Below are 25,308 nucleotides of genomic sequence, written 5' to 3' on the forward strand. Positions count from 1 at the left end.
TGACCGATGATTGGTGTAGACTCAATGGATTGAAGGACCTGTTTCACTGCTGTATCTTCCAATTCAATTAAAAACATTTGGGGTCCTAACACAAAGTGTGAACAATGTGCCCCTTTAGAAAAGAAAGCTGTGTAATCCTTGCAGTATACGCCTGCCATCATTAAACTTTAAAGTTTAAACTTTAGTAAATTCATGCCTTCTTACATGTCCTTGCATGTGCTTTTTGAAAGGGACTGAGATTCAAATGGTTATGGTACACAGAATGTATTGGTGTTTGGCATAATTCATTTAAATACTGTGGGTACAATGATCCCTGATCAGTGATGTACATGTTTTTCATCCTCCAAGGCAGCACTGTAATGATTGATGTTATATATTTTTTCTGTGCAAGTCCTGCAGTATATCATTCTGGCAGCCATGGTGCAACCACTGAGGTCACCAGATCTATATTCCTCCCTGTTTGCGATCTCCACAAGCAGATCGTACAGTGTGTGTGAGCAGTGCCGTTTGTCTTAATTACTTTGGGAATGGTGGCACAAATGCAATTTCATACCAACAATTCATCCATGGTCATCTAATTCCATCAACAAAAAAATTGTTGGAAAACTTATTGGAAGAGTTCTGTTAAATTCCACAGGTTTTTTTTAACTGTGAGGCACATTTTTCAGCATATTTGGGACAGTAGCAAAGCAAAATTTATAAAGAAAAAAAGCAATCGGCAAGTTTAGTTTCCAAAATATTATGCAACATGTTTCAACTGGAAAATAGCAGGAAACTCACAGCTATATTTGCTGGCGGGTGGCACCAGCAATGGCTGCCTCGCCAACAGTCAGTCTGACCCTTCTTTGTGTTTTAATAGTATTTGTTAAATGTATGTTTTTAGTGTTCTTTAGCTTGTTTTATGTGGGGGGTGGGGGAGGGGGAAACTTTTTCTAAGCTCTTACCTCGATGGAGATGCAATTTTTTTCCATATCCGATTTCCGTCCGCACTGCGCCTAACATTGAGGAGTTGGCTGCCTTTGCCAGAGATCGACCTCGAAGCTCTACCATGGGTGCCTGCGGACTTTAACATCACGGAGCTCTCGTCTCTGGTCAGAGACCAACTTTGGGAACTCCAAGCCGCAGGAGCTTTGATCGCCCCGACGCGGGAGCTTCGACTGCTGGCTGCCATAGCTTCGATCACCCCGATGGATGGGAGAATAAAAAGGAAGAAGTTTGGACTTTTTTGAATGTGGGGAATCTGCTGTGGTGGATGTTTATGTCAACTATTTATGCAGTTGGGTGTCTTGTTGCTTTTTTTTCCATATGACTGTATGGTAATTCGCATATCACTTTACCTTAATCAGTACACGTGACAATAAATGACCTTTGAAACCTTTCAAATTGCCGGATATACTGCAAGGAATGGAGGAATATGGATTATATGCAGGTAGAGCAGATTAATTAAATAAGCATCATGTTAATTCTTAAAGTTTGCTTATAAACATTCTGTGCTCCTGGTCAGATCATCTGAGCAATGCAAAGACCCCTCAAGCCCACGCAACCTTTCAAGTAGAGGTCTATTGATCAATTCGTCTTCTTTCCTTGGTTCAACAATCCATCCATTTCCTTGCTGATCAAAAACCTATCAATAAATGAAACTGCTGGAAATGCCTGGCAGATTAGTCAGCATCCATGGAGAAAAATAGATTTAACAATTCAGCTTCAATGAATTATCAAAGGCCTGACAACATTAATGCAGTTTTACTTGTCAAATAAGCCACCTGGCCTGTTGAAAATCTCCGTTAATTTTTGTTCTAATTTCAATTATGCTCGTAAAAATCAAGCCAGTTTTCAAATATATTTCACCCCTCAGTTCAGACGTTACAGTGAGTCTAAGTGTGGAAGGGGAAGTGAGCACGCAATGCTTCTGTTCTTCCCACTGCAGCAGGCAGGTGCTGAAAGCAACAAATTCATGCAGCACAATAAGCCAGTGGTTCCCTAATAACCAGTTGGAGTGACTTCAGTGTAGTCTGCCCAAAGAGTGCACCTCGATTCCTATAAACTTTGTAGAACATCTTACCCAACCTTTCATCACCTCACAACCTTCTCATCCCAGGCACCAATCTAGCGGCTTAATTTAAAAAAAAAGAATGAATCGCATTCAGAATAGTGCTATTGTCATCGAGAAAGGATAGGCTTGGGTTGCTGCTTTATTGCGACATCACTTGGAAAATTGTTAAGATTGCTCAATATAATGGAATTCTCCGAACTTCAGTACTGTGCTAAGAATAGATACACAGAATTGTTCTCTGCAAGAGAATATTGTGTGATACATACATTAGTGATGGTTTTACCGCCCTGTTGTGCTTCAGAAAGTAAAACGGGATGGTTCCTTTCTGCTTATCATCACACGCTCCTTGAGCCAGAGGTACCTGCAACAGCGGAAAAAATTCATAACAGCAGATATAATCAATGGTAACCTTGTAGGTGATTGCTGTACAAGACTCTACACAGCAAGCTTTGTGCCAAGTTCATCGATCTTGCTGTTTCACCTTTATGCTGAGCCCAGGCATGGCTTGATATGGAAGTGTTATGAGCACCTCTGGGATATGGTTCTATCCCACTAAAGGTGCAAACTAATAGCTCACAAGTGAATTATAGCATTTGCTATGAGAAAGATAAAATTGGTGTTGCACATCTGTTTCTGATCTGTATTATAGTGGCTAAAATGAAAGAGGTTAACAATTACATAAAACTCAGATGCTGCAAAACATAGTTTAGTGGTGAACTGTTTTCCTTTGTGGCCTGAATGCAGTGTGAAAATGCTAATAATTCGATTGTTGTTAATAAATCTGATTTCAAATGCTCAAACATTGGCTGGAATCTGGAATTTGAGATTTGAAGGTCATAAATCATATGAGCAGTATTAGAGGCCATTCGGCCCATCAAGTCTACTCCGCCATTCAATCATGGCTGATCTATCACTCCCTCCTAACCCCATTTTCCTGCCTTCTCCCCATAAACCACCGTTTATCATCTAAATGCAACGATTCACCAGATATCACTGTAATGTGACTTTCACATTTGGAGAATGTTTTCATGAAAATAGCTGTGTATAAAATCCATGCTGAAGACTTAACAAATTTATTTTTGTCATGGCTCCAAGTTCACTCTGTTGGGCAATCTCATAGACTAATCTAGACTGACGCTGTCATACTGACAAATTCATACTGACAACCCACATCTTAGACTCCTGCATCACCATCCTCAGAACTGTCTTGAACAAAACAGAAGCACTCCTGGAAGTAACACAGTGGTGGCACATCGGAGCTCTGCCGCAAAGGAGACAGAGGAAATCATGGAAGTATTCAGCATTGGTTCTCTGTTATAATCTAAAGGGTAACTAGGAACGAGGAATAGGTATTGGCCTTTTGATATTCTGTGCATGATTCCTTCATATCACAATCACAATAATACTTTATTAGCCAAGTATGTTTTGTAACATACGAGGAATTTAATTTGCCAAGTCAGGCATCCAAAGTAACAGCAACGGAAAACACAAAATATATTTTAACATACACATCCACCACAATGACTCCTCCACATTCCTCAATGTGATGGAAGGCGAAAAAAGTTCAAATCTCTTCCCTTCTTTGCTCTCCGGTTGGGGGCCTTGAGCCCTCCGTTGATGGGACGATCTTGACTCCCATAGCCGGCGGCATTTGGGCCCTCCGCATTGGGCGATTAGCTCCTGCATCGGGGGGGGGTGTCAGCTCCCCCGCGCTGGGCGATCGAACCCCGCATCAGGGCTGGTCGAACCTCTGCGTCGTTGGAGCTCCCGACTAGCCTCTCCAGAGACTGCGAGCTCCCGATGTAAAGTCCGCAGGCCATGGTTGGAGCAATCCCAGGCAAGGGATCAACTTCAATGTTAAGTCCCGCAGTGGTGCTCAAGTCAGTCCAGCTCCATCAATGGTTACACAAAAAAGCTGGAGAAACTCAGCGGGTGCAGCAGCATCTATGGAGCGAAGGAAATAGGCAACGTTTCGGGCCGAAACCCTTCTTCAGAGTTTCTCCAGCTTTTTTGTGTAACCTTCGATTCTCCAGCATCTGCAGTTCCCTCTTAAACACCAGCTCCATCAATGATAGGCTGCAGAGCGACCTGAGATGCAATCCGGAAAATAATCACATCTCCTGCAAGGTAAGAAACTGAAAAAAAGTTTTCCCCGACCCCCTTCCACCGCCCCCACATAAAACAAACTGGAGAACATTTACACAGACCTTTAATACATGCTAAAAAAAATTTTAATGACAAATAAACAGACCGTAGGCGGGGCTGGCAATCGTTCAGCGCCCCTGGCGATTAACATTAATTATGAGAAAAAGATCTATCATCTTTTCTAAAACAATGGTGCTCTGATTTGATTATATAATTTCTTCATTAGACTGGCACAGTCTCAAGAATGGGCTAAGATGATAGTCATTCTTCAACTTAATGATATAGGAAGTTGCACCCATTAAAGTTTATCATGGAATGTGAACATTACTGGCAAAGCTAATGATTATTACCCATCAGTAATTGCTCTTGAAAGGTGACTGTAAGCCACTTTGTAAACCATTACGTGTTCATATTATTCATGCCCAAAGAACAGAGCAGGAAAACATTGGGCATTTGAAGGTTACTGAACTTGATCCACTGGAGTACCACAAGGAACAGTGCTTGGGACTCAGCCATTTACAATCAAGACTTAGGTGAGGTGGATGAGTATGAGGCATCTATATTCAAAACTAATGTATGCCAGGAACTTAGAGGTTGAAAAGGGATATGGTAAAATTACAAAAACGTCTGTTTTAAGTTATAAAATAATCTGTAAAATGAGAAACAAGGTTAACAATTCAATTCAAAGATTTTTTATTAGTTACGTTAGGTGTATGGGCAAGAAAAAAGACAGAAAAGAAAGTAAAGAAATAAATGGAGTCAAAGTAAAATGATCCTCTTTAGCAGGAAGAATAATATGTTATTATGTGATAGGCGCCTAGAGCAATTTATCTGTTCTAATGCAGTGGTTTCTTGATTTTCAAAAGCATGCGAGTTGATGTTCCTGAACCGTGAGATTCTAAATAGGATTCATAGGGTGGAGCATCAGTAAATGCCTCGGAGGGCGGTGGAGGCAAGTTCTCTGGATGCTTTCAAGAGAGAGCTAGATAGGGCTCTTAAAAATAGCAGTCAGGGGATATGGGGAGAAGGCAGGAACGGGGTACTGATTGGGGATGATCAGCCATGTTCACATTGAATGGCGGTGCTGGCTCGAAGGGCCGAATGGCCTACTCCTGCACCTATTGCCAATTGTCTATTAAATGGTTCTGCTAGTTTATGATTGAGGGAGCATTGTAACAAAATGAGTGATTATACATTTGAAGATTCAACGATTCAAAGGTCGTCAAGTCAAGTCTAGTCAAGTCAAGAGAGTATATCGTCACATGTACCAATTAAGGCACAGTGAAACTCGAATTACATTTAGGACCAAAATCAGCAAGACATTCTTTACCTGGACGTTGTTATTGTTTGGATCTACTCCGCTGAAAGGCTGTGTACTCCCTGGTTAAGTTCACTCAGGGCTAAGATTGATGTATATTTCTGGAATTGGGTAGGAAGCAATAGTAGGTGGAAGATCACCCATGGTTTTGTTTAATGACTGAGCAATGTTGTGATCCTGTACAACCCATTCCTGCTCTTACAACTTTTGAAGGTGCTCATCAATCCTGTAGAGAAGGGTTCAAGGACTCTGCCCCAGGAATACTGAAAGATTGACAATATATTTCCAAGTTAAGCTATTGAGGAGCCAAGAATGTTTAATTGTCATATGGGGTCAAGGAAAGAGCGTTCACGTCGCGGCCCTGTTTCCACCAATCTTTCCACCACCACGCACAAGAAGCACAAGAAGCGCGACAGACACTATTGTATGCAGATGCCAAGAAGTGTGTTCAGCTCTGGCTGAACAACTTCTAATCTTGTGTGTGGACTCGATAAGAAGAAGAATTGTCATATGCACTGAAACAGAACAATCAAATTTGTATTACAGCAGCATAACAATTCTTAAACACAGTACTCAATTGATAACATAATATTCAAACAAAAAAAAGTTCATAACTAAAAAAAAACAATAATAGAAACATAACAAAAGCCTGTTCCTATTGCATGCTATGAAAGGAAAATTGGAAGAGGTGATGCTCCCTGTGTCTCACGGTAATCTCCCACTAGATGGTGGAGGTTATAGGCTGGGGAAAATCTGTCAACTAAGTTTTGATCCATATATTTAATTTGCAAAGGATGTGTGTTATTACTTCATGAGTTAATATAACCAGGATTTGCAAACAGCATTTTAATAATTTCAAAACATGTGTAGATTGTTATGGAGGAGGACTGGCCAAATGTTGTGCCTTCCACCATAGCAATGAATGCTGTGGAGGATGTTTGTGTGAAATTTTTATTGTGTATTGTGTGTTCTTTATCATTGTACCTCTGCTGGCACATTCATTTCACTTGAACTTTATGTGCAATGTGACAAATAAAACCGTGTTGTATTGATTGATGACAATAACACCTCTAAAACCTCCACTATTTCCATGAATCTCCCCTTGACCCATATTGCTCTTTCGTGACATCACACACAGGAGTGTATTTTCTTGAGGTGCATTCATGACATCCAGCTTTACTTCTCTATGAAATTGAATTTTGTCTCTGATACTGTTACGCTGTTATGCTGAGAAATACATTCTGCACCCAGTATCTTTCCCTTCGCTTTACCCTATGGTATTTGAGTTTTGCTTGATTGTCTTTAATATTATCTGATTATCTAATTAGATAGCATACAAAACAAAGCCTTTCACCGTCGCTCACTGACAATATTAAACTTAAACCTAAACAATTGTTCCCAATAGCCCAGCCACTTCTCATTAGCCATCCGTGGATGACATCCAATCTTCAATTTAAGCCAAGGAACACTTACACGATTGCCCTTGAGATCTGCTGCTGAGCTTTTCCTCTTAATTTCAATTTCAGGATTCTCTGTTTTTCTTTTTATCTAAATAAGACAATGCTGCACTTCACTGAGCTGCTGCAGGCAAAACGGATGTTAAGCTCCTGCTCCCTTTTCAATAGCAAGACTGCCTAGTTCCATCTCTATGGCCTTGTTCAACTATATATGTACCTCAACACCTTTTCTCCTACGGGTACTTTCTTCACCTCCTGATTCAGCTGTTTCAATTCTCTAGTCATTGACTACATTTTCTTAATTACCCTGTCTTATTCTTTTAGAATGAAGAAAAGAGGGGAGCTGGAATGCCAATACAATTATATGAAGAGGCAAATTAAAACAGTCAGGTTGAAAAGATCTCACAAACAGTGGGAGAAAGATAACAACAGCTTATAGCAATCCAAAGCCAAAATTAAAAAAAATGTAATTAAGTTCAAAGAATCTAAATCCAATAAACCTTGGCGTTAAATTCTAGGTGATTTAGTTATACATTAAAGAGAGAAAGTGCCATGTCCAAAAACATCTTGCATACCAATGGCAATGATGAAGAAAATGTTCACAACTCTTAGAACAAATATTTCACAGTGCTATTGAGTATGGCTCTCTGCCAGGAGTCTGAGCAATGGTCAATGTAGCACCTATTAAAAGAAAAGCAGACCTAATTTGGAAAATCAGTTGCTATCAGTTTAACAAGTGCTCAGGAAAATGTTTGCTTCTAAATAAGAGTGAAATCACTGTATCACTTTAGAATTTGGCAATGTCCTTTTACCTGGTTCTCTTCGAGGATCGTTGCAAAACAAAACACAGATCAGCTTAAATAACCTTATACATCGAGTCCTTATTGATATATTGTGTGCAGTTCTGGCCCCCATATTTTTGGTAGGATTTGGATGTTTTAGAGAGGGTATAGGTTTATGAGGATTATAGGATATTAGCTTTGAGGAGAGATTGGACAAACATGGATAGTTTTCTCTGGGCCTTCAGAGATTGAGGGGAGATGATAGAAGTATATGCAATTATGAGAGGTATAGATATGGTAGATAGTTCGAACCTTTTTCCCTGAGGGAAGTGGCAAAAACAAGAGGGGTAACTTTAAGTTAAGAAGGGGAGAGTTTGAAGGAGATGTGAGAGGCTAAAGAGCTGGTGCAGGACTGAGGATTTCAGGTACATGGATCATTGGCCTCTCTTCCAGACAGTGGGACCTGCACAAGAAGGACCGGTTGCACTAAACTGGAGAGACACCAATATCTTTACATGGAGGTTTGCTACTGGTCTGAAGAAGAGTCACGACCCGAAACATTGGCCATTCCTTTTCTCCAGAGATACTGCCTAACACCAGCTTTTTTTTCAAGTTCAAGTTCAAATGTATTTGTCACATGCACCATAAGGTGCAGTGAAATGTAATTTACCATGCAGCGCCACAATTAAAAAAGGACATAATACACAACATAATTCAACACAGCATTCTTCACTGTGGTGGAAGGCAATACAGTTCAGACAGTCCCCCTCCTCCTCCTCCCTTGTTTATCCGTGGCCGGGGCACTGCCCCTCCGTAGTTTTGTGTCTATCTTAATGAGGCAATATTTTTTTTTATTACACAGAGTGGTAAATGTCTGGAATGCAGTGGCAGATATAATTGCAACATTTATAAGGCACTTGGATATGTAATGAATAGACAGGGTGGAATGCAGAGATATTGACCATCTGTGGATAAATGTGCAGTTTGGCAACCTGGTCAACACAGACATTGTGGGTTGAAGGGCTCCTGTTCTCTTCTGTTCTAAGTTCTATGGTCTAGACTGGTGCTGGAGCTGCATTTAATCAGCATGTGGAGAGTATGCCCATGACATGCTTCGAAGATGGTGGAAAGGCTGTAGGAGTTCAGATACCCAGCCTCTGATCTGCTCTCGTAGATACAATATTTATGTAGACACATGGAATTGCAGATGCTGATTTACAAAAAGAAGGCTCGAAGTGCTGGAGTAACTCAGTAGGTCAGTCCCGCAATGTACCAAGTTCTCTAGAGATGCTGGCTGATCCGTTGAGTCACTCTTGCACTTTGTACCTTTCTCTCAGCAATATTGGTGGAGTGGTTCCATTGAGCTTCTTATCAATGGTGACCTGAGGGATGTTGATGGTTAAAGACTTTATGATGCTATATCTTGTGATAAGATAGCTGGGCATAGCTGCCCTATGCCACAACCTGGCCTTTTATCTGCAAGTTTGTGCAATGTAATAATCACTTTAACCATGTGTTATGACAAATTTTGTTTGTACTTGTTCAATTATCCCTGAAGAAAGGTCTCGATCAGAAACATCACCCATTCCTTCCCTCCAGAGATGCTACCTGAATCACTGGATTGGATTACTCCAGCATTTTGTCTCTATCTTCAATTATCCCCAAACCTACCCCAGGAAAACGGAGGTTGGCAGAGGACAAGGAGAGAGCTCAAAGTTCCATTAAAATGCAGCATTTCCAATGACTCCTGGGAATCTCTGGCACATGGCTGCTCAAAGTACAAAAGGAGCATTCAGCATTTTGCTGAGAACTTCAAGTCCATTCTTTAGCAAAAACTGCAGAAGCAGAATATCACCTCACAAATTACCCATTTGGCACCCATTCAGCCACTTCTTGGCCCATTCGCAGATACCAAATTGGCCCTTGAGCCTACACGACTGAGTAGAAAAATAAGAATGATGCAGACAAGTGGAATAGTGTTTAAGTTTGTTTAAAATAATCGAATAGGGAATTAAATTAATTCCTTAAGACACAGAAAGAAACGCTGCAGGAGGAGACATCCACATGGTAGAATATTAAAAAAAAATAAACTGATGAAAATCAATTTCCCAGCGAGAGTGAGGTGATACATATTCATACGAATAGAATGAATGTAAACAGAAGGCTAGCTTCCAGGAACAAAACAGATTGAAATTAGACAAAATGTGTATGAAAGAACTGCGATGCTGGTTTAAATCGATGGTAGACACAAAATACTGGGGTAACTCAGCGGGACAGGCAGCATCTCTGGAGAGAAGGAATGGGTGAATGTTTCAGGTCGAGACCCTTCTTCAGACTGAAGTCAGGGGGAGTGGGCGGGACAGAGATAGAATGTAGTTCAAGTAAGGACCTGTCCCACTTTGCGATTTTTACGGCGACTGCCGGCATCATTGACTGACGAATCAGGTCACCGAAAAATTTGCGGCATGACACGGCGTGATAACGTATGACGCACTGTGGTTTTTCAAGTGTCGCAACATTTTTTTTGTCGCCGCTGGATTTGGAAATGTTCTAAATCTTTTGACGACACAGATATGACGCCAGCAGTCGCCGAAACAATTGCCAAGTGGGCAGGCCCTTGACTGTCTATCTCTGTCCCGGCCACTCCCCTGACATCAGTCTGAAGAAGGGTCTCGACCCGAAACATTCCTTCTCTCCACTGATGCCGCCTGTCCCGCTGAGTTACTCCAGCATTTTGTGTCTACCTTAGATTGAAGCTAGAAGTTTATACAAATCAAAGTCAAGACTCCTGCGTTTTTTAAGGCAGCAAATAAACTGGAGGATTTCCAGCTTCATCAAGAGATATGGAATTTAAAGCTATGAATTAATGATAAGCATAAATAAAACTTTACCATTGACATATTGGTGTCCCCACTGTAGAAATTACATTGAACACTTAGAGACAGTATAATGCACATTCACTATGATATACCCATGTGAGGAAGTAGCAATTCATTGAAAACATACAGAGACGGGAGATTTTCTCTCATAACATGGAAAAACATGAAAGGGTATTTTAAACAGTGAAAGAATGGGCTTGAACAGATAGAAGTAGATTCCAGTGTTTAAGGTGTTTAGGTAGCAAAGGAACAAGATTGAATATACAGGGCCTAGAGCTAGAGAAAGTCCATACAGTTTCACTTATTCCCTTCCAGCCTCTGCTTCTGTTGAGCAGCACAGTGGTGCAGAGGTAGAGTTACAGCGCCAGAGACCCTGGTTCAATCCTGACTACGGGTGCTGCCTGTGTGGAGTTCGTACGTCCTTCCTGTGACCGCCTGGGTTTTCTCCGGGTGCTCTGGTTTCCTCCTGCACTCCAAAGAGGTATGGATTTGTAAGTTAATTGGCTTCGGTAAAATTATCATTAAGCTAATTATGTAGGCTAATACTAGTAAACTAACAAAAATGAATAAATAAAAAAAACTATAGATATAGAAATGAAAAAAACTATAGATATCAGCAAATCTGATCAATATCATTAACAGAAATTTTCATGTTACTCTCCGCAGTTGTCTGATCTATTGAACCTGTATTTGCATTAACCGGAGACATTTACATCTTGTTGATAATCATAATCTAATAAGTTTATAGCACTTTAAAAACAAACTAGCTGCAACAAAGTGCTGTACATCACTAATCATTGACAAAAAAGTTAATACACACCAAAAATAACAATCAAAAGAAATAGTAGGAAAAGACATGTAAAATAAAGAAACATCAAAAACACCACAAACAGAAGCAAAGCCTCAGGCATGGTCAAAAGCCAGGGAGTACAAATGCGTTTTAACACTGGATTTGAAGATGAATCATGGTGAATTGATCAGTTTAAAATTTGACATTGTTAAAGTGTATACTCTCCTAGCTCCTCATTGTATAAGGACTCATTTGGCAAAGAGAAAAATGATTAAATATTAATTTCCATTTTGTTTTGTCCACATGGACAAATGAAAATTAATTACATTCATTTATCCCAATTACTGACAACATATTATCCCAACTAGTCTTCCATTAGTTATCAGAAAGTACTTAACGTTCTAGTGATGGAATTTCTGCACAGCCTTGACAATTTCCATTAGGCACAAGGAACTGTAGATGCTGATTTACAACAAAAAAGCTGCATAGTGCTGGAGTAACACAAAGGTTCAGGCAGCATCTATGGAGAACATGGGTAGGTGACATTTTGGGTCATAACCTTCTCTAGAATCTGAAGATAGGTCCTGACGTGAAACATCGCTCATTCTCCATAGATGCTGCTTGATCAGTTGAGTGACCCCAGCACTTTGTCTTTTTTTTTCTCTTTAATAAATTGGGCCATGCTTTACTGAAGATAACTAGTAATCATCTTCCGAAATTTCACATTTTTTTTACAGTTGAATAGGTTAAAAAAGACGCAAAATGTAAAATAAACAACATAGGACTTTTAAATGTATAATTACACAGAGGGAGAGGTTTGGCTCGTATTACCCGTCAACAATGTTGTAAAGACAGGAAGGAAGTTCTCAGAAGAAATAAGAAACTGCAGATGCTGGAATCTCAAGCAAACTACAGTGTTCCCTCGCGCATCCCTCTGTAATTGGATCCTCGACTTCCTCATTACAGACCACAGTCTGTTCGTATTGGTGGAAATGTGTCAGCCTCGATAACAATCAGCACGGAAGCACCTCAAAGCTGCGTGCTCAGCCCCCTGCTCTACTCACTCTGTACTCATGACTGTGTAGCTGGTCTTAGTGCAAACTCCATCATCAAGTTCGCCGACGAAACCACTGTTGTGGGTTGTATCACTGATGGACCCGAGTCAGAGTATAGAAGTGAGATCAACCAACTGACCAAATAGTGCCAGCACAATAACCTGGCCCTGAACACCAGCAAAACCAAGGAACGGATTGTGGACTTTGGAAGGGGTAGGATGGGGACCCACAGTCCTGTTTATATCAACGGGTCGATGGTGGAGAGGGTCAAGAGCTTCAAATTCCTGGGCGTGCATATTTCCGAAGATCTCTCCCAGAACACTGATGCAATTATAAAGAAAGCACATCAGCACCTCTACTTCCTGAGAAGATTACGGAGAGTTGGTATGCCGAGGAGGACTCTCTCGAACTTCTACAGGTGCGCAGTAGAGAGCATGCTGACCGGTTGCATCGTGGCTTGGTTCGGCAACTTGTGCGCCCCGGAGCGTAAAAGACTGCAAAAGGTTGTAAACACTGCCCAGTCCATCATCGGCTCTGACCTCCCTACCATCTATATATATATGGTCTATGGACACACTGATCAGTTCTGTATTTATTTATGCCTACAATATTCTGTTGTGCTGAAGCAAAGCAAGAATTTCATTGTCCAATCTGGGACACATGACAATAAACTCTCTAGAATCTTGAATCTTGAATACCTATGTACCTAGGTGCAGTGAAAATCTTTGTTTTGCACACAATTCAGTAAATTCACTTTATAGATAAGCACAATCATAGATAAATACACAAGAACTATGATTGTAGTGTAATAGTAGACTTCACTGAGGCAGTGCACAAAGAGTTTCTGGCACCAATAAAGTTTCAAAGTTCTTACGAACAAAGTCTTCACTTGGCCTTGAAGGTCCGTTATCCTGGCAGCATCGATCCTCTCCTCCATCCACCATCACCATCTTGAAAACTGCACTTTGTCTAGCATCCACTGCCGTCACAGTGCTCATCACCAGTTCCCGGTCTTCAGGGTCATGTGTTGTTTCAGACAGATGCTCACTGCAAATTATAAATGATTATTATTTTGTGATTAATTAGAAATATCAAGGTGGCTGTAGAATGCTTTGAGAATGTGTTGGAAAATGCTATATACAGTAAATACATATATTTTTCCACTAATTAATGGAGCTAAGATTTAAAATATCACCATCCTAATTTGAATAGGCGAATAATTAGTAATACACTACTGATTAATTACTCTTTGCTTTTGACATTTGATTGGTGATCTGGCTTCACCTCATCTCAATCATATCGGACTCCTCAAGGCATTCGGATTTTTTCAATGAATCTTCATAGCATTGCTCAGAATGCTCATTGTAATTTTGATCAAAGTCTTCTCTACATAATTCAGTAATTTAGTTTAATGAAATGCAAGACAGAATAATTTTATTTTCAAGACTAACATAACGGTGACGAGGAAAAGTAATTATGATAGGAAGGATTAAGAGAAATGACCACAGCACAGAAATTTAACACATATGCTCATTGTTCATTCATTCAGGTAATAACATACATTTCATTTCTTATTAACCTTTTAATCAATTTTACATTTTGTGTTTGCACAATCAGAACCAGTCGCTCCACTGCCCTAATAGCACACTGATACATCTAATCCCTTAGGCAAAGCTACACAGTGATGTGTGAAGTTGAGACCCAACTATTCTTGTAAGTATGTGTGAAATTCCCAAGGCACCATATTGAAGAGGGAGAGTTATCAATAGTGCCACAGCCAAAATGTATCGATTAAGCACAGGTGCAATCAGAATTACAGATAATTCTGCTCCAACACATGCTTCCATAACACGAGTGATAAATTAGGGAACACTACTTATATTCCATGGCCAGAAATGGTTATAACATGATTTCAATAGAGAATCACGTAAAAGTTGCTTTGAAAAATGAAAAGCAGTAAAAAGCTGCCTTAGATTTAAATAGTATCAGATGGGGGGAAAAATGTTTCTATGGAACTGTTGCACAGTAATCAGGCACCTTTGACGTAAAAACACAGCTGCTGCCTTAATGGCTGGGGGCCATTGAAATTGAAAAATAGGACAAATTAATGAAAGGTATGCAAAAACTAATGATGATCAAGAAGAGGTGGAGCCCACAGTGGCCCATTGTTGGCTGTGGTCCTCAATTCACATGTTCTGGGAAAGAGACTCTGTGCATCTATTCAATCTATTTCAGTCATGATTTTATACACCTTTATAAGATCACCCCTCATCCTCCTGTGCTCCAAAGAATAGAGTAATCACCAACTCACTAGTTCTATCCAACACACAGATTTGTAGTTTGTCAGTTAAACTACAAATCTGCATGATTTTGGAATATGGGAGGAAACCGCAGCATCCGGAGAAAACCTACGTAGTCACCGGGAGAATGTACAAAGTCAGTACAGACAGCACCCATAGTCAAAATTGAACCCGGATCTCTGGCGCTGTTAGACAGCAACTCTACCACTGCGCCACTATTTTCATATTATATTCCACATTAACTCAGTTTTCTCCCTCTACCGAGGCTGTCTAATCTGCTGGCTATTTCCAAAGTTGTTCTTTTGCTTTCAGTTTCAGCAACAGCTCTGGCATACATTTTACAGCTTTTACATCTCCCGCTTGCTGAAATGTTAACTCTATTTCTCTTTCCACAAATGCTGCCTCCTTACCTGCTAGTCCTTCACTGTTTTTACACCTTAACTTCACTTTCTGCCATTTCTTCGCATTTTATAGATAGCTTCTTTCCAATTGCTAAAAAACACTATCTGTTCATATATCATCCCCGATTTAAAGGCGTGATTGTGTATTTTTTTGGGCAACAAATTAAGCTTTGGTGTATAAAGAATAGAGTCCTAGCCTACTCAACCTCTCGCTATAGCTCAGACCCTCTAGTCCTGGCAACATTTTTGTAAATCTTCTCTGTACCATTGGTGTATAATTGTCGTAGGTGGCAGTACCACATTGTACTATACATCTGAAAATTATTGCTTTGACTTTCGTTGAAGTCCAATGCACTGATGAAACTCCAGAACACAATTACCAAATGAGGATGAATGTATGGGTGTATACCTCCAACAGAAGACTTTTCAAGATGTGCCTTGACATTTATCATACGCAAACCCATTCCTTCTCTGCTGTCTTCTTATTTTCTTGGCTAGAAAGCCTATCCCATTATTAACAGGCAGAAAAGAATTGTGTTCAATTTGATGGTCTTATTAATCATTCATGCCCCATGAGGTACATAATCCAAGTGAATATCATTATTTCATTCTAATGGAATACTCATTCAAACTGTGAACTAAAGAGCTCGAATATTAAGACAGTTGAAAATGCAATAGTGTAGATAATAATGGTTTTACAGTTGTTATATTTCAGAGCATTTGATCACAGCAAGAAATTGGTAAAAGTACCATTCTGTAGTCTGATTGGAAACAAGGTACATGTGCAAATGTGTATAAAGGAAGAATATGAGATGCAGGCATTTATCAAATTGCTATTCACGTCAGAATCAGATGGAACGCAGCAGATGGCACTCCTGTTTCAAAAGATAATGCTTAATTCCCAGTTCAGAAAAGTTGAACAGAAAGATCTTGGCTGAAAACCTTATTGGAATGATGCATTGTCCAAGGTACCATTTTGTAACAAGATTGGAGCAAGATAACATTAGAGCATAAGAACTTGTAACAGGTATAGCTTGGACCCAATAGCAGCACAGAATCAGGCAGGTATAATTGGTAATGAACTTTATTATGATACTGTAACACAGAGTAGTAACACAGGAATGGATACACAGTACTCACACAGAGGCTCTGGATTGAGCGAGGGTTCCGAAGAGGGGCAGGCAGGAGACGCAGTCGGGGTAGCGGAAGGTCCGGTAACCAGGAGATCCAACACACGATGCAAACAAACCAGCGAGGGACAGACGATAGGAGAGTCGAAGCCAGGCAGGAAGTCGAGGAGCCGTTGCAGGGATACACCAAACAGCCCAGGAAAGAGGCAGACAGAAACCAGGAGGTACGGGATGAAGGCTGAGGTCAGAAGGTGAGGTGATATCCGGGAAGATGACAGGACGGAATGGTCAGGGACAGGCAGGTTCGTATCCGTGTAGTCAGTCGGGAAATCGCTGGGAGAGTCTTGCATCTGGCACTGTGTGAACGGTGAGGAGAGTCTATATACCGGGTTAATAGGTGATCAGAGGCAACTGAGTGCAACAGGTGAGGAGAGTTGGGCTGATGAGAGGGGAGTGGCAGGCAGGCGAGGAGAAGGAGGGACCAGTGGAAAAGTACTGGGAGGTGAAGTGGATGAGAATGAGGAGAGGGCAGACTGACAGAACTAGCATGAGCAGGACATTTGATTGGACACAAAATGCTAGAGTAACACAACGGGGTCTGCCAGTATACCTGGAGAACATGGACAGGAGATGTTTCAGGTCGAGATACTTCTTCAAATTGATTATTTGGGGAGAGATGAAATCTGGAAAAGGGGAGAAGCAGGGCAAATAAGATAGGAAGGTGTGAGATAGCTTTGCAGGATTGTGGATTGTAAAGTCAGAGGGCGGAAAGCGGCATGGGATCGGTGGGTGGGGGATAGCGAGGTTGGTGAGTAGAAGGGAGAAGTAGATGGGTGTCCAGGGGAGGGAATGGGGGAGAAGGGGGGAATTAGTGGGAGATTACCTAAAATGAAGAATTTGATGGTCATACCAATAGGTTGTAAGCTACCGGTGGAATATGAGGTGCTGTTGCTCCAGTTTGTGTGCAGCTTCACTCTGGCAATAAATGAGGCCCAGGACAGAAAGGGTTGTACAGGGTCTTGGTGAGACCACACCTGGAGTATTGCGTACAGTTTTGGTCTCCAAATCTGAGGAAGGACATTATTGCCATAGAGGGAGTGCAGAGAAGGTTCACCAGACTGATTCCTGGGATGTCAGGACTGTCTTATGAAGAAAGACTGGATAGACTTGGTTTATACTCTCTAGAATTTAGAAGATTGAGAGGGGATCTTATAGAAACCTACAAAATTCTTAAGGGGTTGGACAGGCTAGATGCAGGAAGATTGTTCCCGATGTTAGGGAAGTCCAGGACAAGGGGTCACAGCTTAAGGATAAGGGGGAAATCCTTTAAAACCGAGATGAGAAGAACTTTTTTCACACAGAGAGTGGTGAATCTCTGGAACTCTCTGCCACAGAGGGTAGTTGAGGCCAGTTCATTGGCTATATTTAAGAGGGAGTTAGATGTGGCCCTTGTGGCTAAGGGGATCAGGGGGTATGGAGAGAAGGCAGGTACGGGATACTGAGTTGGATGATCAGCCATGATCATATTGAATGGCGGTGCAGGCTCGAAGGGCCGAATGGCCTACTCCTGCACCTAATTTCTATGTTTTCTATGTTTCTATGAAAGGTCAGTATGGGAATGGAAAAGGGAGTTAAATTTGTTTAGCAACTGGGAAGTCCAGCAAGCCTTGGCGGACTGAGTGTAAATGTTCAGTGTAACGGTCACTAAGACTATGCTTGGTCTCACTGAAGTACAGGAGACAACATTGGGAACATCAGATGTAGTAGATTAGGGTAGAGGAGTTGCATGTGAACCTCTGTCTACATACAGTATAAGGACTTCTGGGGTTCCTGGATGGAGATGGGAGGAGGTACAGGGACAGGTATTACATCTCCTGTGATTTGGGTAGGAAAATGTCTGGGAAAGGGTAGTTTGGGTAGGAAGGAATGAGTGAATCAAGGAGTTGCAGAAGGGGCAGTCTCTGAGGAAGGTGGAAAGGGATCGGGATGGGAAGATGTGACGAGCGGCGGGATAATGTTGAAGGTGACGGAAATGTTGGGATATGTGCTGGAAGCGGAGGTGAGGACCTGTGGAACTCTGTTCTTGCACCATTTGGGGAGAATGGGAGCAAGAGCAGTACGAAGAGACACGGAGGAGATGTGTGTGAGGGACCCATAATAATAATAATAATAATAATAATAATAATAATAATTTTATTTATAGAGCACTTTAAAAACAAACATAGCTGCAACAAAGTGCTGTACATCACTAATCATTGACAAAAAAGTTAATACACACCAAAAATAACAATCAAAAGAAATAGTAGGAAAAGACATGTAAAATAAAGAAACATCAAAAAACACCACAAACAGAAGCAAAGCCTCAGGCATGGTCAAAAGCCAGGGAGTACAAATGCGTTTTAACACTGGATTTGAAGATGGACAGTGAGGGGGCCTGTCTGATGTGCAGCGGCAGGGTGTTCCAGAGTGCCGGAGCAGCAACAGAGAAGGCTCTATCCCCTCTGAGCCTCCGACTAGACCTCGGTACCTCCAGGAGCAGCTGACCAGCTGACCTGAGGGACCGGGCAGGAGTGTATGGGTGGAGCAGCTCAGAGAGGTAAGGGGGGGGCGAGCCCATTCAGAGATTTAAAAACAAATAACAGTAACTTAAAATGAACCCGAAAGTGCACCGGGAGCCAGTGTAGGGAGGCCAGAATTGGCGATATGTGCTCCCTCTTTCGAGTCCCTGTTAAAAGGCGAGCAGCAGCATTCTGAACCAACTGGAGACGAGCCAGTGAAGAACGAGCAACACCAAAATAGAGCGCGTTACAGTAATCCAGCCTAGATGTAATAAAGGCATGGATTACTGTCTCAAAATGCTGCCGCTCGAGAATGGGCTTCACCTTCGCCAGCTTCCTTAGGTGAAAGAAGCTGGACTTAACCACCGCGCATATTTGGCGATCTAATTTAAAGTCACTGTCCATCCTAAAACCCAGGTTCACAACTGTTGGCTTCACGTACCTTGACAATGGACCTAAATCAACAAATGGAGGTTCACGGCAGCCATTGGGGTCAAATAAAATCACCTCTGTCTTCTTTTCATTAAATCCAAGAAAGTTTAGGGCCAACCAGGACTTAATGTCATCAAAACAAGACAGAAGCGATTTTACAGAAAAGGCATCTTCCCCCCTCAGCGGCAAATAAAGCTGGGTATCATCTGCATAACAGTGGAAGGAGATGCCATGCTTTCTAAGGATGGAACCCAGAGGAAGTATGTACAGCGAGAAAAGCAGGGGCCCCAGAATCGAACCCTGTGGAACCCCATATGACAGGGGAGCGGAAGAGGATTCAAACCCAGCAAGGCTAACACACATGGTTCTGCCCGCCAGATAGGACCTGAACCATCCCAGGGCACTGTCGCAGATGCCCACTAACTGCTGTAGCCGAGATAATAAGATATTATGGTCCACCGTATCAAAGGCGGCAGACAAGTCCAGCAGGACGAGAACCACACAATCCCCAGAATCATTAGCCAGGAGGATATCGTTAAAAACCCTTAGCAATGCTGACTCCGTGCTGTGCATGGTTTTAAATCCAGACTGGAAGATCTCCCGAATATCATGCTCCTCCAGGAATAGTTTTAGCTGAGCATAAACAACTCTCTCCAGTAATTTAGAAATAAAAGGCAATTTCGAGATGGGTCTAAAATTGGCCAGAACAGATTGATCCAGGCCAGGTTTCTTAAGTAGTGGTTGCACTACCGCATGCTTAAAACTCACGGGGACAACCCCAGAACACAAGCTGCTGTTAATAATGGTAAGAACCGACTGCCCTATACTAGGGAAAACCTCCTTAAAAAGATGTGGAGGGACCGCATCACAAGGAGAACCCGATGGCTTAATATGGGAAACCACATCCTTTAAATACGATATAGTCACAGGCTCAAACTTGTCGAATACCACCAGGCAAGGGACCGAAACAGAAGGGTCAGAGGCAGGTGCTGAAATGTTAAGGAAACAACCTTATCAACAAAAAAGTGCAGGAAGTCATTACACATTTCAGGTGAAGCTTCCAGACAGACAGGCTGCGGGGCATTTAGAACAGAGTCAATGATTTCAAATAGCACACGAGGGTTGTTACACTTTGACACAATAATTTTAGACAGGTACTCTCTCTTGGCCTTTTTAACACTGTTTTGGTAGTGACGCCAACAGTCCCTGAGAATTTGAAGTGAAACCTGTAGCCTGTCTTTCCTCCACTTTCGCTCAGCTCTACGACACTCCCGTCGTGCTGCACGAGTCACTGCACTGAACCAGGGTTCAGGTTTAGCCCTCGGCTTCAACGATCTTAACGGAGCCACAGAGTCCAGTATAGTCCTGCATGAAGAATGAAACCACGAACTAATCTCCTCCGTACCAAGAGGAATGGACGCAGAGGGGGCGCAGAGCTGATTGAAAGCAGCAGAGAACTTGCCAGCAGTAAAAGGGCTAAAAGACCGACAGCGCCGAGCAGACACCACAGGCAAAATTGCTTCACAGGAGAAATTGACATCAAACAATACAGGCATATGATCTGAAAACACACTATCAGAGATTTCCAAATTCAACACAGACAAGCCATGAGAGAGAACAAGGTCCAGTGTATGTCCATGTTCGTGTGTGGGACCAGACACACACTGGACAAAATCAAAAGAGTCCACAAGGCTGAAAAAGTCCTTCACTAACGGCTTAGCAGGACAGCACACATGGATGTTAAAGTCCCCAACCAAAAGGACACGATCATAGTTGGGCACGATCCCAGCCAGAAAATCAGAGAATTCATTTACAAAGTCCTTATTATACTTGGGCGGTCGGTAGATGACCGCACAAAGCACCAGTTTGGAGCGGCCCACTTCAAATACAGTTGCTTCGAAACTGGAGAAAGAAGATGATAGAGGGCATTGCCTGCACTTAAAGTTATTTTTATAAACAGCCGCTGTTCCTCCTCCACGGCCCGATATCCGCGGTGAGTTGAAATAAGAGCAGCCAGCCGGTAATAGCTCAACAAGAGCGCTGCACTCACCTGGACCCATCCAAGTCTCAGTCACACAGAGGAAATCCAGTCCACGTGAGCAGAAGAAATCCCTCAGTATAAAAGTCTTGTTTGCCAGGGATCTGGCGTTCACTAAACCAATCCTGGAGGGGGATGGACTCGCCAGATCAGCTGATCGCTGAGCCCGGTGCAGAGTCCTCAGGTTCCGGGGATTCACCCCGCGGTGGCGGGGCCGAGGAGAGCATGGGGGGCGTGGCCCGTCTCGCCGCAGCTCCTGAGCATAGGAAGGGGTGGGGGCGAAGAGACCCACCCGGAAAAGTTGGTGTACCAGGTGACCTCCTTCGTTCCTCCTACCGAGACGGTGAGCCAGGCCAGTTCTCCGTGCTGCAGCAGGTGGACAGTGCTCCCGATCGTTGGGGAGGAGATTGTCCGTTGACAGTTGACAGTTGACAGTTGGTGAGCACCAGGCTGAAGGCTGAAGGCCCCGGAGATGTCCCTGAGCAAAGTGTTCCCGACGCTCAAGGCTTTCGAGGAGATTCCCACCTCCTGGCCCACCCAGTTTAGACTTCACCAGTCGACCGCTACGTTTGCCACGGCGACGGCGACGGCGACGCTTCCTCGGGCTTAAAACCCACTCCAGGTGAGTTTGGATTCCCAAGAGGAACGGGGGCAGTGTAGTATGTCCGCGGTAAACAAAGGCACCGACATTACGCTGAATAACGCCATATACGACAGAAGGGGGAATTCCATGTTTACTAAAGAAACAGGACATCTCAGCTGTCCTAGAATAGAAAGTCTCATCTTGGGAGCAGATGCGACGGAGATGGAGGAATTCAAAGTAGAGAATAGTGTATTCGCAAGAATCAGGATGGGAAGAAGTGTAGTCCAGATAACATTGGGAGTCGGTGGGTTTATAATCATAAACACAATCATACTTTATTAGCTAAGTATGTTTTGAACATGAGGAATTTGATTTGTCATACAGTCATACCAATAAAAAGCAACGAAACACACAAAATACATTTTAACATAAACATCCGCCGCAATGATTCCTCCACATTCCTCACTATGATGTAAAAAAAGTTCAATCTCTTCCCTTCTTTGTTCTCCGGCAGGGACCTCAAGCCTTCCGTTGACGGGACAATCTTGGCTCCCGTTGCTGGCGGTCGGGCCCTCCACGTCGGGGCGATCAAGCTCCCACATCAGGGGGGATCTCAACTCCCCCGCGCCGGGCGATCGGACCCCGGGTCGGGGGTGGTCGAACCTCTTGCAACTTTGGAGCTTCCCGACATCAGTCTCTACCCGAGACTGCGAGCTCCTTGATGTTGAAACCCGCAGGCCGCAGTTGGAGCGTCGATCCCAGGCAAAGGATCGCAGACTCCGATGGTAAGTTCATGGCCCCGCGGTAGGGCTCAAAGTCAGTCTGGAGCAAGGCTTCCAGCTCCATGATGTTAGGCCGCAGAGCGACCTGAGATACGATCCAGAAAACAATCGCATCTCCGGCAAGATAAGAGATTGAAAAAAAGTGTCCCCCGACCCCCTCCCACACCCCCCACATAAAACAAACCGGAGAACAGTAACACATACTTTTTAAAACACACTAAAAATACCAAAAAAGACAAAAAGACAGACAGACCGTTGGCGAGGCAGCCATTGCTGATGGCGCCACCTAGTGAATAGATTTCAGTTGATAGTCTGACCCCTGTGATGGAAACATAGAGATTAAGAAAAGAGAGAGAGTAGTACCTTTGATTGCCTGCTCTGTCAATCAAAAAGATCATGCTGATCTTTTACCTCAAAACCACATACTTGCATTAATTCCCATAGCCATCAAATGGAATTCCATTTATTTATCAACTTTAGTCTGGAATATAGTCATGACTGAGCCTCCCCACAGCATGCTTAGGCGGAGAACTCCATTAAGCCCATTTAGCTTCGGGGTATTCATCATTTCACAGTCAGGTTTGCTGACCACTTATTGTCTGCCCTACAAGACTCAATGACATTATATTGAAGAACAGGAAAGTTGCACAGTTATCCATGGCTAATATTTAGCCCATCATCACCAAAGTGTCTGGCACTCTCACATTGCTGGTATAGAGACATTGATGTGAAAATAGGAATATGTATAAAATGGGAGTTCTGGGTCTTATCCCGAGGAGGCACAGCGGTTAAATTGCTGAATCATTACCCAAAGACCTGGACATGACCTACTAAATATTTTATCTTGATAACCAAAGAATTGAAATGTGCATATTTTGAATAAATCTCGAATAATTATCATTAGTGGTGACCGAAGAACTACAAGGTTATTTTCAATACTGATGGTTCATGAATCCTTACAATTTGACCACCAGGGGCTATGTGTGACTTCAGACTCGCAGGAATGAGACTGACATACCAGCCTTCTGAAGTGGCCTGGCATATAGTTGAGCTCGGAGAACAATCTGGTACAGGTCAATGAATGCTGACCTTGACCACCACTACTCTCGAATGAATTATATAAATTTCATATTGTTAACTGTGAAGGAAAACGTTAGATGGAGGGGAGGGGAGAGCCTTGATAGTCCAACTGTTCCTTGACTTCCCTAGTGCTAACTGCCTTCTATTCCACCATCAGTCCAGCTATTAATCAGGAGCCTGCATGATGCAAATCAATCGTACCCAGTACAGATCTCACCGCGGTTCATTTCCTGGTGACATTGCGCTCATGGTGAAATTGTACCAGGCTCTATCGCACATGATTGCCATTACTGTGCCTGAGCTTCTACCTGCAGTGTCAGGCAAACAACTAATGGTGTAATTTATTGTGCATCACACGTTTCCAACCACATCAACATTAGTTAAGCCCATAGCTCCATATTAAATGGACTGCCTTAGTACAAAAGGTTTTCTGCGCTTTCTAAAGGGACCCTCAGACTGTCACAAACTCAACACTAAACATGGCCAGTCCATTGAAGTTGGTGCTGCATTATTGTGGTGGTGATGCTGGTCATGTTGGTTTGTTTGTCCTCCCAGCTGATCCTCAGTATCTTTCGTAAGGATATTTAATGGTATTGTTCCAGGGCTCTCTGGTGCCTGCTGAAGGTGGTCCATGACTCAGCTTCATATAACAGGGTGGAGAGGACAATGGCTCTGTAGACCAGCAGTTTTGTTTGAGCCATTAGGTCTTGGTCTTCAAAGACTCTTTTCCTGAGTCTGGCGTAGGCTCCGCTGGCACAACTCAGGCGATGGTTGTCCTCAGAGTTGGTCAGCTTTTGAGGAAAGAATGCTGCCAAGGTAGGGAAAGTGGTCAACGTTTTTAAGAGTGGTGTTGGGCTGGATAGACAGCTGGTTGGATGGAGGTTGATGTATGACCTGGGTCTTCTTGATGTTTAAGGCTAGGCCCATGGCTCTGTATGTCTTGGCAAAGACATTCAGGATGCTTTGGAGGTCTACCGCAGAGTGTATTGCAATGGTGCAGTCATCCGCGTACTGAAGCTCCATGACGGCGGTGTTACTGACTTTGCTCTTGGCCTTTGTCAAGTTTGCGAGGACACGAGCAAGGACTTTGCCTGTTTTGACAGCAGTTTCCACATTCAACCTTGTCCCTCTTCTTTAAACTGTTAGAACATCCCTGAGTCTGAGGGAAGTTCTTCTTTTTCCCAGACCTTGAGTAGTAGGGCGTGCATGTGATACAGCTGCTCCGGTCTACCTTCTTTTAAGATCTCAGCTCTGGTCCCATCTGGACCTGTGCACTTTCAAGGTCAGTTTGATCAGTCTGAAGAAGGGTCTCAACCCGAAATGTCACCCATTCGTTTCCTCCAGAGACGCTGCCTGTCCTGCTGAGTTACTCCAGCATTTTGTGTCCATCTTTGGTTTAAACCAGCATCGGCAGTTCCTTCCTGCAATATCAAGAGTTGACTATTTTTTCTGAATGAAAACGAGGAAAGTGTTTGGACCTGTGGTGAAATGGGTACAGCCCTGTATGTTTGATTTTGACTTTGAC

The sequence above is a fragment of the Leucoraja erinacea genome, chromosome 3 (genome assembly GCF_028641065.1).
Source record: "Leucoraja erinacea ecotype New England chromosome 3, Leri_hhj_1, whole genome shotgun sequence".
NCBI lineage: Eukaryota > Metazoa > Chordata > Chondrichthyes > Rajiformes > Rajidae > Leucoraja > Leucoraja erinaceus.